Source organism: Centropristis striata, chromosome 2 (assembly GCF_030273125.1).
Source record: "Centropristis striata isolate RG_2023a ecotype Rhode Island chromosome 2, C.striata_1.0, whole genome shotgun sequence".
NCBI classification, from domain to species: Eukaryota; Metazoa; Chordata; class Actinopteri; order Perciformes; family Serranidae; genus Centropristis; species Centropristis striata.
Window position 1 is genome coordinate 17,870,128 of NC_081518.1, and position 17,158 is coordinate 17,887,285.

Sequence of the window (17,158 nt, forward strand, 5' to 3'; positions counted from 1 at the left end):
GTGCATTAGAGGTTGACCCATACAGGTTTTTTAAGGTCGATACCGATTATTTTGACATCAGTCTTAACCGATCCCCGATATGTGCTGCCAATTTTTTTGGGCCGATTCTTAAAGCCGATATTGCCTTTTCTCCCTCCATTTACATGATAAAAATGACACAATGATAACAAATGTTACACAAGTCTCAATTTAAACAAAAAAAGAAACATTTATTTAAAAAACAAACATCATATTAACAGTTGGATAGCAAACAATGTGTATGTTGTTCTAGGCCTCAAGGTGGTGGCGCCTCAGATGATCCACATCTGTTTGTTTTTTTTCTGGTTTTCAGACGTGGGTTTTTCAGACGTGGGCCCTAAGCAACTGTAAGCTCGACCACCGTTTAAAAAAACCCACGTTGACCCGATAATTTCAGTAGCAGAGAAAAAGAGAAAGAAGCACACATTCTCTGCCAGGGAGGGAGGGGCAATGAATGGGCTTCACGTGATCTCCAGGACCTCAATGCATGGCTGCTCAATGCGCTAATTGATCGGCAAATGCATGCACGTATCAGCCGATGCCGATACAAGTAAAAAACGCAAATATCGGCCCGATATATCGGCCGGCCGATATATCGGTCGACCTCTAGTGTGCATGCACATGTAATATCCATGTGTTTCTCTTGACAAGCAGTCTGATTGAGCTGCCATCATAAAGACTGAGAGAAAATTTGCCTTTTTTTCAAAGCAGTAAAAGAAAGACACTCTTATCTCCACTAGCCTCCACAATTGCCTCTGCAGTTCCTCAGAACACTTACACACACGGATGCAGTCGGTCTGTTCTAACTGAGTTTTCTAATTGCCCTCCAGAGCGTCCCTCTCCATTAGGCTTCGGGCCGGCTGGGAGGAGCGTAATGTTTCCTGAGCCCCCGGCACACTCACATACACACATGCTGACAGCCATGCCTCAGAGATACTCCCACCAGAGGAGGAAAGCCAGCACAGCGGCTGCTAGGAGGATGGAAAGGAGACGCAGGGACCAGGGGAAAAGCAACAACAACAACAACAACCCAAGCAGCCGATACAGCCAGCGCTCCAAGAAGCTGGCCATGCTCTCCAGGTACCAGCACCACTCCACGCTTACAAGTAGGGCTGTGCAGGAAGTTCAAGAAACTTAAGTAAGGTTACTCACCTTTTTTTTCTTTTTTTTTCTTTTTTTTTTTTTTTTACAGAAATAGCTTGTAGCCTTTGTTACAGGCTGATGTAAATCTTTTATGATGTAAAGAGATGGATAGATGGGGACTTTTTTTTATCCCCAAAAGGAAATTTGTGTGAGCAATATGTGTACCTCAACAAAAATCTTTCTACATAAAACAACAAGCAATAGTAATACATTTGAATGGAAAACGTAATTCGTTATTATGATTGGCTATGGAATTTAGCCAACGTGCCTTTATCCATCTGAATGACAACATGGATAGAGTGAGAAGTGGGTTGAGGGGTTGGTCAGGGTCATGTGCTATGGAGATTGCCATGCAAGACGGCTAATGTTGTAATGTAATGTAATGAAAATGTAAACACTAGAACAGGGATTGGCAACTGGAGGCCCGGGGGCTGCAGACAGCCCGCGCATTTGAGCATGAAATCTTAAGTCAGTATGTAGCATGTTCTAGACCAGGGATGGGCAACTTACACTTAAGCAGTGTAATAATGCAAAAAATTACTTCTTGCAATTAATGTTGGTCTGCTGTTCTTGCACTGAAAAAAGAAGAAATCACAGTAAGTGGTTATTTTTTTATTTGCTTCAAACCTTTTGTATTCCTATTTACACTGTTATCATGCATTTGAGCATGAAATATGTTAAGTTACTGCACTGTAAACATTAAAAATGCAGTTTCATCATATCTGGTTAAGTGCACGGTCCTATATGTGGCCCTGTGATAGTGTCCATGAAAAATTGCGGCCCCCTCCAGCATTTAAGTTGCCCATCCCTGGTCTAGAACATGCTACATACTGACTTTCTGACTCTAACTGACTCTGTCCAGGTCCCTGATTCTGTGTCACTCTAAGACGAATGATGACTGTCCAGAAGAGAGGCATGCAGGGGAAGTGTCAGATGGTTGCAGGACAGACGGGACTGTTGGGGATCAAACACAATACAGAGATACAGAAAATGGACACTGGAGGGCAATGCATCACCCCACCACGCTCAGGGAGAATAAAAGGAGCATAAGGAGGTCCTTAAGCATCAAGGTAAGACTGCAGGAGTTTGAAATGGTGATTTGCATATGAAAAGACGGAGTGCAAACTATCTCTCCCTGACTCTACTTTAAACTGAACAAGATACATGCTTCTTCTTTGTGCTGTTGTGGCTGTTAGCAATTATTTGGTCATACACGTGACTCTAATAGCTGTGAAAAAGTCAGTAGATCACTTCAGTCCAGAGCAAAATAAAGATATGTAGATTAAATAAAGAATAAAGCATTTGCACTAACCAGATCCTGTTAAAACATTAAACATTAAACTCCTCAGTGACACTGTGAAGACATGATTCATTCTGCTGAGACAGTCACGTGACAAATATTCACTGAAAATCTGTTTACACAGAACAGAGAGGAGAGGACAGGAGAGGCAAATAGTTCAATATGTAGGAACCCAATTCTCCAATATTCGTGATACTTGTTCGCACTTGAAAAAAAATGAATTCAGCTTTTTTTCCTTTTTTTTTTTTAGATTAGATTCAACTTTATTGTCATTGCACATGTCAGTACAAAGCAACGAAATGCAGATAGCATCTAACCAGAAGTGCTTAAGCAGTAATTAAGTGAATCATATTGCAATATATACAGGAATGAATTGTATAAAAATGCAGTATGGTATAGATTATATAATAAATAAAAAATAAATAAATAAATGCAGATCTAACTGTACATTAGTGCAAGTAGATATATATATATATATATATATATATATATATATATATATATATACATACATATACACACATATACACACATATACACATATATACAATGCATTTTTATGATTTAGGTCAATCTAAGGCTACGTTCAGACTGCAGCCTGAAGTGACCCAAATCCGATTTATTTCGCCCCTATGCGACCTGCATCTGATCTTTAAATGACAGTCTGAACGACACAGATCCGATTTTTTCAAATGCGATCCAGGCCACTTGGATATGTGGTCCTAAAACCGATACATATCTGATCTTTTTACATGCGACTCCAGTCTGAATGGTCAGGTCGCATTCATCATACATAGGCTGACTGGGGATTTCCACCGGGCGCGTTACAGCCGTGGCACGGCAGCATAGCGAGCCAGCCATATACACGCGAGATAACGAGAACACGCGATAATCCTGACCATACGGCTGTAACGTGCCGGGTGGAAATCAGGCTTTACTGCTCGCGGCCACGTTTTCTGCTACTTCCGTAAACACTGAGCATGCTCACTGCGTGTGACGTCATCGTGTCCTCCAACGGCATGCGGGACACTTTTGGTACGTTTAAAGTTCACACTGGAGATCACATACAAGTCGCATTTAATTGGAAATGTGAATGACCTTGCAAAAAAATCAGATTCCACAAAAAAATCCGAATTGAGCATTAAGCCCTGCTTTCTGAACGTAGCCTAACTGTGTTATGCTGCACACAAGACAATTTTTAATTGTTCTGACTTCAAACCACGATTATGCTCATTTCATAGAGTTGCAGGACTATATTTTTAGATTATATATTGCAGTGAAATATAAGGCCACAGTATTTCACAGAGTAGAATGTAAAAAGAGCAAAACACACCCTGAAATGAGTTCAGAGGGTAAACACCAATGCTGTTTTTCTGGTGAGGACAGTCTTGTTACAGTTCATAATTCTTCTTCACTTACTAAAACAAGTTTTTCTCTATAGGTAGAGATGACTTTGATTTAATTTACATATCTTTGAGCTGATAAGTCAGGAACAGGGTAGATCATAGTCGGGAGGCATTGACTATTAGTGTGTGTTGAAGCCATCAGCCATTGTCACTGAGGCTGATATGAGGATGAACTGTCATATAAATTTTACAGTAATAACATGTTTAGCTCATGTTTCAGCAAGTGTCTCCTTCAGCCTCTCATTAAAGGATCTTCATTCCTGTCAAATGACTGATCTGAAACATCCACACTGCAAAAAAGGTGTGTCTAAAAACAAGATAAAAACACTAAATCTGAGGGAAATGATCTTGCTGCATGGGCAGATAATTTCACTTGGCAACATTTACAAGTTGAGTTAATAATAACTTAACAGGAAGTGCCTGTCAATTAAAAACAGACTAATTCTATTGTGTTGGATTCATTCAAAATTCTCTTGATTTAGAATTACATACACATAAAGATTATATTTAATGTGTTCAAAATAAGTAGATTCTATCTCAAACATTTTTATATTAAAGTTACTTAAACAACTGCCTCAAAATCAAGGACGCATTTATATTTAATATATTTTTATCAAATATATCAAGTAAAATTAAATGACTACAGAATACTTTATTACAGTGTATTAAATCTAGAAATAAGCATGTTGTATACTTAAAATGAGAAATTAACTCTTAAAACAAGATCAATTAACACTTCTAAATCTAAAACTTTTTTTTATCTTGGTAAGAAACAAATAATTGTCAGGTCACTCTGCTCGGGCCAGTTCATCGCTGCTTGCACCTTTAATTTATCTTGTTTTAAGAGTTAATTCCTTATTTTAAGCGTACAACATACTTATTTCTAGATTTAATAATCTTAATTTAAGAAATCTTGTCAAGTGAAATCATCTGTCCATGCAGCAAGATCATTTCCCTCAGATTTAGTGTTTTTATCTTGTTTTTAGACACACCTTTTTTGCATTGCACTGTAGGAGTCTTGTGATATATTTCTTTTAATTGTCATTTTTTCCCAACCATAAGTTGGTGGATTGTTTAGGCCAAGGCTGCTAGAAGGTTATTTAAGTTCTTGACATTTACCAGGAGTGTTGCTAATTGTAAGAGGGAAACTGTTTTTGACTGTTGTCTAAGAGTGAACATCATGGCTGTATTTGGTAAAGACATGTTTTAATGTCAAGGTTGTCAAGAGTGCATGTCTAAAAAAAGTTCAACAGCAGCCAGTATACGGCTTACAGTCACTATATTACAAACAATGTCAATAAATCATATAATTACTGATATTCATTCTGGATAGAATAATATGTACAACTGAGGGTTTGACATTTTCATTTCCCAAGCTTGAACATAGTATCTTAGTGCTGACTCTGTGCTGTGTATGCTGTTGGGAATGTTTCTTGTCTAAATGTAATGACAATCACATGCCCTCTGTGGGTGTGTTGCTAGATTGAAAGCTTGACTGAATGTCAAAAATTCAGACAAAGACAGGGTTTGTTGTGCTGTGCTCCAAAATATATTTCAATATTAACATAAATTGAGATCATACCAATATCAACATGTAGACCAGTGAGCATTGGATATGTCTCCAATTAAATTATTAGAAAATGTTGTTCAAAAATAAATGTATCAGTCTACAAGCATGTTCACTACTTCAATGATATATATTTATACAAGTTTCAGATCCGGGTCGGGTCGCGGGGGCAGCAGGCTAAGCATCAGGGCATTCCGTTTCTGCTTCCTACCTGTGATTGTATTAGTGTTTTTTGTGAACAAACTGGTCTTTTGTGATGCATGTTTACCCTGTCTGCATTTATGAGCCTCTGTGGTGATGTTAAAGGGAGGAAACATGCAATGTTGTCGTTGAATTTTGCCCCGATACGTATTTACTTTTCCTTTTTTGGTCTATATGGTGGAGCCTATAACAGTGAGTGATAGCAGGTTATGAAACTGTTGTCTACAGAAAAGAAGGGTCAATCAGCTATCATAGGTCTATTAGAAATATGAGTTAATGACAACCTTGGTCACATCTTTTTACATGCTAACTTTTTTTGTTTCTAGAATACATAATACCAGTTTTATGTAGATCCATTGATTATCAGCATTCAATATACCATTAGGACCTTATTTTCTTCAACAGTAGGCTACACAAAGAGCTTTTCTTTATATTCTCAGTTTACACATGGCCAAGGATAATACTGATTTTGATTGGTTGGAGGGGATGGTAGGGTTAGGATTATTATTTTCAGATAGCTAATCACTTGCAAATTAATGAATTTGGAGAGGTAAAGAAGTATTTATTAAACAATAGCTTGTCTTCGGTTCGACATTTGTGCCGACCCAACTTTCTTGGATGTTTTTGTTCCGGGGTCATATGCCAGCGTTGTCTTGTCATACATGCCGGTGAAAATCCTATTCCAATTACATTATCTGGGTGTCAGAGCTGGAGTCTGCAACTTGCTAATAGGCTAACAGTTAGCTCTGTAGCAGTACAGTGACGGGGACTTTGACTTCAACGGAAGACTCAAAAGCAAAAACTCAGAAGCAGGAAGTATAACAAAAAGTCTTTACTTGAATGAAAGGCTGAACAAAAAACGCTCTCAAGGAGGCTGCAAAAATACAACATAAAGCGCTCACACAGGAGGTTACCACAAAAGGCTCACTAATAAGGAAAACAGAAATGAGACCCAAAACCTGGTTTTCCTGGACGTGGAACATGCATGGTAGACACGACAAACTGACACGAGACAAAGGGAGGAAGTGAAGAGCCTGAAACAAGATGGGAACAGGTGAGTACAAAATAAAACAGGAAGTGAACGACAAGACCAGACATGAGTGATTTAACTTGACATGAAAGGGCTCAACAGAATTAACAAACTTTGCGTGACATAACAGTACCCCCCCTTCTAAGGACGGCTCCTGACGTCCCAGGCACCTTAGGCTGGTGTCTGTAAAAGTCATCAATTAAGGTCCGATCCAGCACGAAACTGGATGGGATCCAAGACCTCTCCTCCGGGCCATAACCCTCCCAATCCACCAGGAACTGTCTCCCTCGTCCTCTCTTACGGACAGCCAAAAGCTTTTTGACCGTGTATGATGGGCCACCATCCACAATCCGGGGGGGTGGTGGGGGCTTGGAGGCGGGAACCAAGGTGCTCTCGGTGAGTGGTTTGACCTTGCTCACATGGAATGTGGGATGTACTTTCAGAGATCTAGGGAGTTTTAATCTCACAGACACAGGATTAACCAAGTTGGATACTGAAAATGGACCAATAAACTTGGGCGCTAACTTACGTGACATGACACGGAGAGGTAAGTCCTTGGTGGCCAGCCAGACTTTCTGACCTGGCCTGTAGCAGGGAGCAGGGCGTCGCTGCCGGTCTGCAACCTTCTTCATCCTCGTGGCGCTTCGCAGCAGGGCCTTGCGAGCTGCAGCCCAGATGCGGTGGCAGCGGCGGACCAAGGCATGGGCAGAGGGAACCGTGATTTCACTCTCCGACTCTGGAAATAATGGGGGCTGATATCCATATGCACATTGAAAAGGTGAGAGGCCTGTAGCAGAGGTAGGAAGAGTGTTGTGGGCATATTCTACCCACGTGAGGTGCTTACTCCAGGAGGCCTGATTCTGGGAGACTAAGCAGCGGAGACAGGTCTCCAGCTCCTGGTTAAGCCTCTCAGTCTGGCCATTAGACTGAGGATGATAACCAGAAGTGAGACTGACAGAGGCTCCTAGGAGATGGCAGAACTCCTTCCAAAACTTGGAAATAAACTGCGGTCCGCGATCTGAGACGATGTCTCTGGGGAACCCATGGAGCCTGAAAACATGGTTCATCATGATGTCTGCTGTTTCTTTGGCTGAGGGGAGCTTGGGTAGAGCAATGAAGTGAACCATTTTAGAAAATCTGTCCACCACCGTCAGCACAGTGGTGTTACCTTCAGAGTAGGGGAGACCGGTGACAAAGTCCATGGAGATATCTGACCAGGGGCGTTGCGGGACAGGGAGGGGCTGGAGCAGTCCCATCGGGGCCCTGGAGGAAGACTTGTTTTGTGCACAGACCGGACAAGCCCCCACGTACTCCTTGACTGCCTTTTCCATGGCCGGCCACCAAAACCTCTGCTTAATGAAGAACACCGTTCTCTTTACCCCTGGATGACAGGTGAGCACCGACGTGTGAGCCCAGTGGATTACCTGTGGACGGAGGGACACAGGGACAAACAACCGGTTTCGTGGGCAACCACTGGGTGCTGGGCTCACCTCATTAGCGCGCTTCACCTCTGATTCTATTTGCCAGGTAACCCCTCCTACCACACGGTTAAGTGGTAGGATAAGTTCAGGTTCCTTGGCAGCAGGCTCAGGGTCATACAGACGGGACAGGGCATCAGGCTTGGAATTCTGAGAACCCGATCTGTAGGAAAGCGAGAAGTTAAACCGATTGAAAAAGAGGGACCACCTGGCCTGGCGAGAGTTCAGTCTCTTGGCATTCTTTAGGTATTCGAGATTTTTATGGTCTGTCCATACCAAAAAGGGCTGCTCAGCTCCCTCCAGCCAGTGCCTCCACTCTTCTAATGCCACTTTGACTGCTAGAAGTTCTTTGTTGCCTATATCATAATTCTTCTCCGCTGGAGTCAACTTACGTGAGAAGAAGGCACAAGGGTGGAGTTTGTTGTCCTTGGCCGATTTCTGTGACAGGATGGCTCCGAGGCCGACATTTGAAGCATCCACCTCCACCACGAACTGCCGCTGAGGATCAGGAACCGTGAGTATGGGAGCCGTGGTGAACTTCTCCTTCAGCAGCTGAAAAGCTCGCTCAGCCTGAGGATTCCACACAAATGTAACATTGGAAGAGGTGAGAGCATGCATAGGGGCCGCTATGCTACTGAAACTTCTCACAAACCTCCGGTAAAAATTAGCGAACCCTAGGAACTGTTGCAGTTTTTTGCGGCTGGTTGGTGTGGGCCAATTGACAACAGCACTGACCTTGCTAGGGTCCATCTGGATCTGGTTGGCTGAGACAATGAACCCCAGGAATGAGGTAGTATTTACATGAAATTCACACTTTTCAGCTTTCACAAACAAGTTATTCTCCAGAAGCTTCTGGAGGACCTGTCGGACGTGCTGGACATGAGTCTTCTCATCAGGAGAGAAAATTAAAATGTCATCCAGGTATACAAACACAAACCTGTTTAAATAGTCTCTGAGCACATCATTGACAAAAGCTTGGAAAACTGCAGGCGCATTAGTTAAACCAAAAGGCATCACCAGATACTCATAATGTCCATGAGGTGTGTTAAAACCAGTCTTCCATTCATCCCCCTCCCTAATTCGAACCAAATGGTAAGCATTACGGAGATCTAGCTTAGTGAAAATCTTGGTATCCTGTAGGAGTTCAAAAGCAGAGGAGATGAGTGGGAGGGGGTACCTGTTTTTAACCGTGATGTCGTTCAATGGGGCATAATCGATACAGGGCCTGAGAGACCCATCCTTCTTCCCTACAAAGAAGAATCCGGCCCCAGCCGGTGAGGAGGAAGGCCGAATCAATCCAGCCTTCAACGAGGAGTTAATGTAGTCAGTCATGGCCTCTCTCTCAGGACCTGAGAGAGAGTACAGTCTGCCTCTGGGAATGGGAGCCCCAGGGATCAAGTCTATGGCACAGTCATAGGGTCTATGTGGGGGAAGTGATGAGGCCTTAGTCTTGTTGAACGCCTCCTTGAGGTCAAGGTAACATGGCGGTACATTGGTCAAGTCTGGGAAGTCAGAGTCCCTGTCATGCTCCACTAGTTCGGTCTTGGTCTGGATATGATTGATAGCGAGACTGGCGTCAGTTGTGTGGATCTGGTCTCTCTTACCAGTACTGGTCTTTTTGAAACACACTTCGCTGCAATCTAATCCCCACCCCTTGATCCTGCCAGATCTCCAGTCTATATGTGGGTTATGTCTGGTCAGCCATGGGAAGCCTAATACGAGTGGGTGCTGTGCAGAGTTGAATAAATGGAATCTTATGCTCTCCGTGTGTTTATCGTCAAATGTAAGTGTGATGGGTTCTGTGGCATGGGTGACGTTGAATAAGATTTTTCCATCTAGCGCCCTGGCAGTAATGGGTTTAGGCAGGATCTCAGTCTTAATGTCAAGTTTTTTGACCATCCCCCAGTCCAGGAGATCTGCATCTGCCCCCGAGTCAACCAACCCCCCCAGAGTAACAGTCTGGCCACGAATAATTACCTGGACCTCAGTCAGGGTACGAGAAGGGAAGTTGAGGACAGAGGGTCGGCTCGCCAGCGCCCTCCCCCTCACTGGCGAGCCTGTCCTTTTGCCGGGCAGGATGACAACTGATGACCAGGATGGCCACAGTAGAAACAGCAGCCCTCCTGTTTACGACGCTGTCGCTCCTCGGGTGTGACCTTGGCCCTGCCCAACTGCATGGGCTCCTCGGGAACGGTAGCGAGCGCTGGTCTCTCTGGAGAAGGTTGCGGCTGGGGCTTTGATGTCCAGGCTGTCCTGGGAACCGGGGCAGACGTGCGCAGTCTTTCTCTGCGTCTCTCTTGAAGACGGTTGTCTATACGTGAGGCCATGGAGATTATCGTGTCCAGATCGGTGGGAAGCTCTAGGGGTGCCAACTGGTCTTTGATAGAGTCTGTGAGTCCGTTCATGAAGGCGTCGATTAACGCAGGTGTGTTCCACCCACTGTCTGCCGCCAAAGTCCGGAACTCGATGGCGTAGTCTGTGACTCGGCGATTGTGCTGTTTGATCTGCATAAGCACCCTGGACGCCTCCCTTGCTGGGGAGGAGTGATCAAAAACCCGGCTCATGGTATTGGTGAACATGGAGAGTGTTTGGCAAACGGCTGAGTCTCTGGACCATTCAGCAGTGGCCCAAGCTGCTGCTCTACCCGTCAAATGGGACATAATAAAAGCAATTTTAGCCTGATCAGAAACAAAGGCAGCCGGGTTGTGTTTAAAATGTAAGTCACATAGCACCAAAAATGGCCTACAGTTTCCTGAGTCTCCAGAAAACTTATCTGGGGCGGCCAGCCGAAGTCCAGAAGGCGGAGACTGGGCCTGGTCCAAAGCAGCAGCGTTTCCAGCAGCAGGTGTGTGTGTCGTGGCAGGTGGGGGCTCCGAGGAATCAGCCTTGAGGTGGTTGATGAGGAGATTCAGCTGCGTTGTCAGGAGGGTCACTTGGTTGGTGACCGAGGACTGGAAACCCCCCTGTTGCTCAGTGAGATCCCGGAGACCTTGTTGTATGGTGGACAGGTGTCCCTCGTGCTCATGCAGACGAGCACCCTGGGCTCGCAGGGCTGCCTTCACAGCTTCAGAGTCTGCTGAGTCCATCTTTGGTCAGTTTGTTCTGACGGGGACTTTGACTTCAACGGAAGACTCAAAAGCAAAAACTCAGAAGCAGGAAGTATAACAAAAAGTCTTTACTTGAATGAAAGGCTGAACAAAAAACGCTCTCAAGGAGGCTGCAAAAATACAACATAAAGCGCTCACACAGGAGGTTACCACAAAAGGCTCACTAATAAGGAAAACAGAAATGAGACCCAAAACCTGGTTTTCCTGGACGTGGAACATGCATGGTAGACACGACAAACTGACACGAGACAAAGGGAGGAAGTGAAGAGCCTGAAACAAGATGGGAACAGGTGAGTACAAAATAAAACAGGAAGTGAACGACAAGACCAGACATGAGTGATTTAACTTGACATGAAAGGGCTCAACAGAATTAACAAACTTTGCGTGACATAACATACAGTGTGTATGTGCTGCTGCTGCAGGAGGTGTTCACTTAGCGATCTCTGTTTGTTTACAACAAGCACCGGACACTCAGTGCACAGTTAGCGATGCCGGTTAATTCAAGATCACTATGTTTATGATCAGCGGAGACTCTGTGCATAATTAGCCATGCTGCTTTGTTTATGATCAGCTGCTGACGTTGTTCACAGTTAGCGACGGCGGCCACAGTTGCTTCTCCCGTGTTTAATCCATCGCTTAAGTGATCACAGTCGAAACTGTCACTAAGCGATTATGCCACGATCTAAAACCATACGTCACCTCCGGAGTCTCGTAAATCCCTCTTGGGGCCTTTTTGTAATGGAGACATTACAAATAGTTTGCACTTGAAAAAAAAAAAGAAATATTTTATTTTATTTATTTTAAATTTTAGTTTTAGTTTCAATTTGTGGAAGTTTATTAAAAGCTCATGCTTACATCATGCATGTAAAGAGTTATAATAAAACATTTAGTTCGTTTATTTGTTCGCAATCATTTGCAGCTTTGCCATATGTCTCTGTTTGCAGTCCTGTTTACATTCCCTTACTTTGTGATTTCTGTGTGGTGTCCTTTTTTTGTTTGTTTGTTTGTTTGATGCATGCCTTGTTTGGTTATTTATTTAATATTTATCTTTTTTACACTGCCAGGAGAGCTGTGCCTAAATTTCGTTGTGCTAACATATTTTTTCATACTGCCATGCAATGACAATAAAAACTCTAAATCTAAATCTGTAAATCTTGTCCAGTCAGATTAAGGCAATAATTTTTTTTTGGGTCATGTAAACATCTGACTAATTGAAAGGAGCAGTGTTTTCCCTCTGGGGCTAATTCATACCAGATTGAACATAAATCACTATTAATCACTGACCAGAAAGAAGCCATATCATAGCCATGTCAAATTGGCTTGTGGAAAAAAATCTTTAAAGTCTTTCTGAGTCATAGAGAGTAATTTAAAGAACACATTAAACATATAATTCATGTCAATACATTTTCAGTTGTTTTTTCCCCCACATGATACAATCTTCACAATTGAACAATCACATCTTTGTGATTGTTCCATATTTAAAGTTATTAACATAAAATGAAATGCCTATTTAAATAACACACATTTAAAAAACACTGCCTTTGCCTCCTAAATTTAAACTCCAAACACTAAGGCCCAGTTCATGCACCTATAAAACCTAACTGCTGTTTTCTTTTTCTTTGGCTGTCACTGCAGCCAGATGGTTGATACACTCACAAAGCTTGCTTTGTGCCAGAATAGAGGTTCTCTTATACTTGCTCACTGTGTGTCTGTATGTCTATGTGTATGTATATGTGTGTGTTGCTATAGGACAGTAGTATCTGGAGGATGTGTGTAACTACAGGGTCTGCTGAGGAGGTGTGTGGACCACAAATGGCCGATAACAGCGTCCAGACAGAGGACAAAGACACTAATGTGGAGCCAGGAAGGAATACAGGGAACCTACACAGGTAATAAAACACAGTGCCACAAATTTGAGCACTTTATATGTCAATACTCATCCCTTTTTATTTCCAGTCACACCCTGTGTCCACCAAAAGTATCAATTAATACTATATGGGTGAAAAGATTCTAGGTCTGACGAATCAACTTCCACCTAGTATTTAAATATAATCTGTGTCTGGTTATTTTATGTAAATCAGATACATTACATGTCAATTCAACTCTAAATGCACACATAATGCTCTGCAATCAGAATGTCCAGACCTCATTTCAAAGGTTTAGAGGTCTTGGTGTAAATGAAGTCTACTATATATGGTCATAAAAATCACCAATCACCAAACAAGCTAAAAGACCACCTACCTTCTCCTCTTCCTGCTGTCTCAAGCTGCCTCTTAACCCATAAGAACCCACAGAGACACCTGTGTAACAAACATTATAAATCTTCTAGAATCTCCCATATTCAGCTTTATGCTTCACATTAACTCATTAAATCCCTAAGCGACACATACTCAACACCCTGGTGTAGTGGTCATGTGACTTTGACAAGAAGTGACTTCTCTAAAATGTGGCTGTGACTGGAAGCAGAAATGTGAAAAAGTAGCCCATTTCAAAAAGCTTATTTTTTGTTACGAGGCTAAATTTAAACCCATTTAACAATTCTAATCTGTTAATAGGGTGTACTATGTTGCATTTAACTTGTTCTGACCATATTTACTGATCAAATTAAAGTCACAATTTTGATATATGTTATGGAGATGCAAACAAAAAGGCAAATTTGTGTTTCTGTGAGCAGAAAATGTGTCTAGTTTTTTTATTTATTTAAAAATAAGAAATATAAACATAAATACCGTAAACGCCCAATGTATAGTATACGTCTCATCACAGATCTTTGACATTTAGGGGTAGTATCTTTTTTAAAAACATCATTTAATGTGTGGTCCACTTGGTCTGTTGTATATCCCTCATCATTTTCCTTTAAGGATAACTGGGTCTGGGTTCTTATGGGTTCATCTGTACCCCTCTTTCAGAAACTCCAAATACTTATTGTTCATGACATGACAATATTTTAAGGTATATTCAGATCATGAAAACCTTCCAAAGCACTTTAAGACTTATTTTAAATTTAATTCTCAGATTAACTCTTATTCAACGCGTCAATCTTTAGATCTTCATCCTCCAAGATTTCTGACATGCAGAGGTCAATTTACTGTTCGATTTAGGGACCAAATTATGGAAAACCTCTTCCCATCTGGCAAAGGACTCCATCTCCCTAAAATGTTTCAAAAGATGTCTAAAAGCTCATTTAACTGCTGTTTTAAAATTCTAATTCACACACAAATACACTTTTATAACATGTTCATTTTTGTTTTTAATTGTTTTGTTATTGTCATTATAACTTGTTGATGTTATACATGTGTTTTTTTTTTTTTTTTCAATTATCAGTTTAATACTTTCTAATAACTATGAAAATTTAGATGGAGGCTTTAAATAAGCCCATCTGGGTTTTCTGCCTCTCCCTGCACTTTACATTATATGTTATCTTTGTCATTTTATGTAATTCTAACTGTGCAAATAAAAATAAACTTAAAACATAAACCTAAACCTAATGGGTTAAAGCTACAGATGAGTCCCTGCTCGGCAAAGAATAATGTGTCGCCTCAGGTACAAGTGAGACGATGAAGGATGTTCCACCTTATAAAAAATACATTTGGAGTGAAGGCTTATCAGGTGTCACAACATTACACAGTGATTCATAATACTTTGACACAGCATTTTACAACTATAGAAAGTTAGAAAGATGACCAATGCAGGGATTTTGTGGTCGACGTAACTTTGCCTTGGTCCAAATGTTCAGCAGGATGCAACTATTTTGTTGGAAGACTGCATTTTCTTAACGAAGCTCTCTGCATTTGCACACCTGCTGTGTCATGGTATGACCCTCACATCATAAAAGTACATCAAGACTATCCTGCATGGCTTCCTGGCCTCAAACATGTTTCTAGCTCCACTACATAATTGCATATGCTCACAACGCAGGCAGAATTGAGATATCAAAATATTAAACAATACCAGGAGTAAAGCAAGACCTGTGATCAGATGTCATTTTCCAGATAACATATTAAGATGCAGATAACAGATTAAAACCAGGTTGAAATTGATCACAGTGATTGGAGGGAAACATTAAATTGCTGCTTCTGTCTTCAGATTAGTCTCATTAGAATCCAAAGTTCAGTCTGTTGCTGGTTCTTTTTGCTCAGTTCAGAACATAATAGAAACACATAGGCCTACATAAACCTGTAACTTAGCAGAGTTAACACATTATGATCCTTTCTTTGGAATATGCAGTCTTTTAATAAGCTTTCAATCAGAAAATATACTAGTATATCACAACTAGCATTTACCTAATTGTTGCAAAATTTAGCTTAACTATGCTGTTATGTCTTCATGTTTGTGCATAGAAGTACACATTTCATAAAGGGATGTTTAGTTGTCTATTAAAGAGACACAAGTCTCCAGTACACTCTGAGAGCAATGCTGGAACCAGGAAAAAAGAAACAAAATCTCTGGACTCATGAACTAAAGCCCCGCTATTATCCCTTTATAGGGCACTCCTGGAAATTGAAAACTTCAACCCTGAAGTGTTATTGGAGGATATTACAAGACTTTTTGCAAAATGCTTCACTTTTATATTAAAAAATTGAGCATTATTATTATTATATTTAATAAAGTCTCTTTCCCACAGCAACCCTAAATAGACAATAACACATCATTTGCATCCATCACCACTTTATCTTTTACCTTTAAACTATTTATTATCATTTTAGACTACTTTTTTAGTAATTTAGTCTACTAATTTAGTTGTATACTTTTTTAATACAATGACAATAAAGGAAAGCTTGAATCTTGTGTGATTTACTGATTGGTCAATTGCCACAGTGTCAGTATCTGTGATGTAGAAATCAATGTGGTTCTATGAGCTCACGGAGAGCAACGAGACCTGTTATAGATGTCCACTTCCCTGAAACCTGAATCCATAAAAGTTTTCATCTTCAGAGCCATTGTTAGCACATTAATGCACTTCTTTGCAAATGATTGCCGCCAACTGTTTATAAGTGCAATAAGAAGAAGCTGGTGGCAGGAATTTGTGTTGTGCTGTTCGTGTGTGCATGTTGTAAATGCACTAACTGTAAAAACATTGCTCCTTTAATCTGATAACTCGGTAAAAAGTCCTTCAGTAATAAGGGTTTTAGTGTGCCACCAAAATTAACTGTGAAACACAATGCATACTTGACTTTTAGGTAATTCTTGCATGACATGGGACATATTAGTCCCACTCTGATAATATATTATTCATATTTATTTGAGTGAGTCATGCAATAAGGTAAGACTTCTCTCTGTATGTTTTCTCTTCAGGGGTTGCAGCTTCCTGAGCCCAGACAAGCTGGCACCCTTTAACGGACAGATTCTTAACAGTAGTACTTGGATGGCAGGGGAGAGAATGAGGAACTTTCACATTAAAGCCTATAGTGAGGTAAAACCACCTGACACATGAAATGGACTCTAGTGTGACATTTGATTCTCTTTTCCTGATTCTATCCTACTGTCTTCCTACTGTCTCTGTACACATATACCTTTGACCTGTTGATGACAATATAAACACTGTAAATTTGTTACATGCTGGTTAATGTAGCTTGAATTTCACTATGCCATGTTGCAACCCACAACCTCAAATGTTCCACTTAATTCAGGTGGCATTTTGGGGCACATTATGTTCAAATCCTTTTATTTGCTCTATTCTGACCAGTATTGGGGTGGCTGTGGCTCAGTTGGTAGAGCGATCACCCACTGATCGGAAGGTTGGTGGTTCGATCTCTGACCATTACAGCCTACATGTTGAAGTATCCTTGGGCAAGATACTGAACCCTAAATGGCTCCAGATGCTGCGTTCATGTATGAATGAACTCCCAATGGTGGCAGGTGGCACAAGTGTGCCCTGGTAGTCACGACCACCAGAATGAATGTGAAT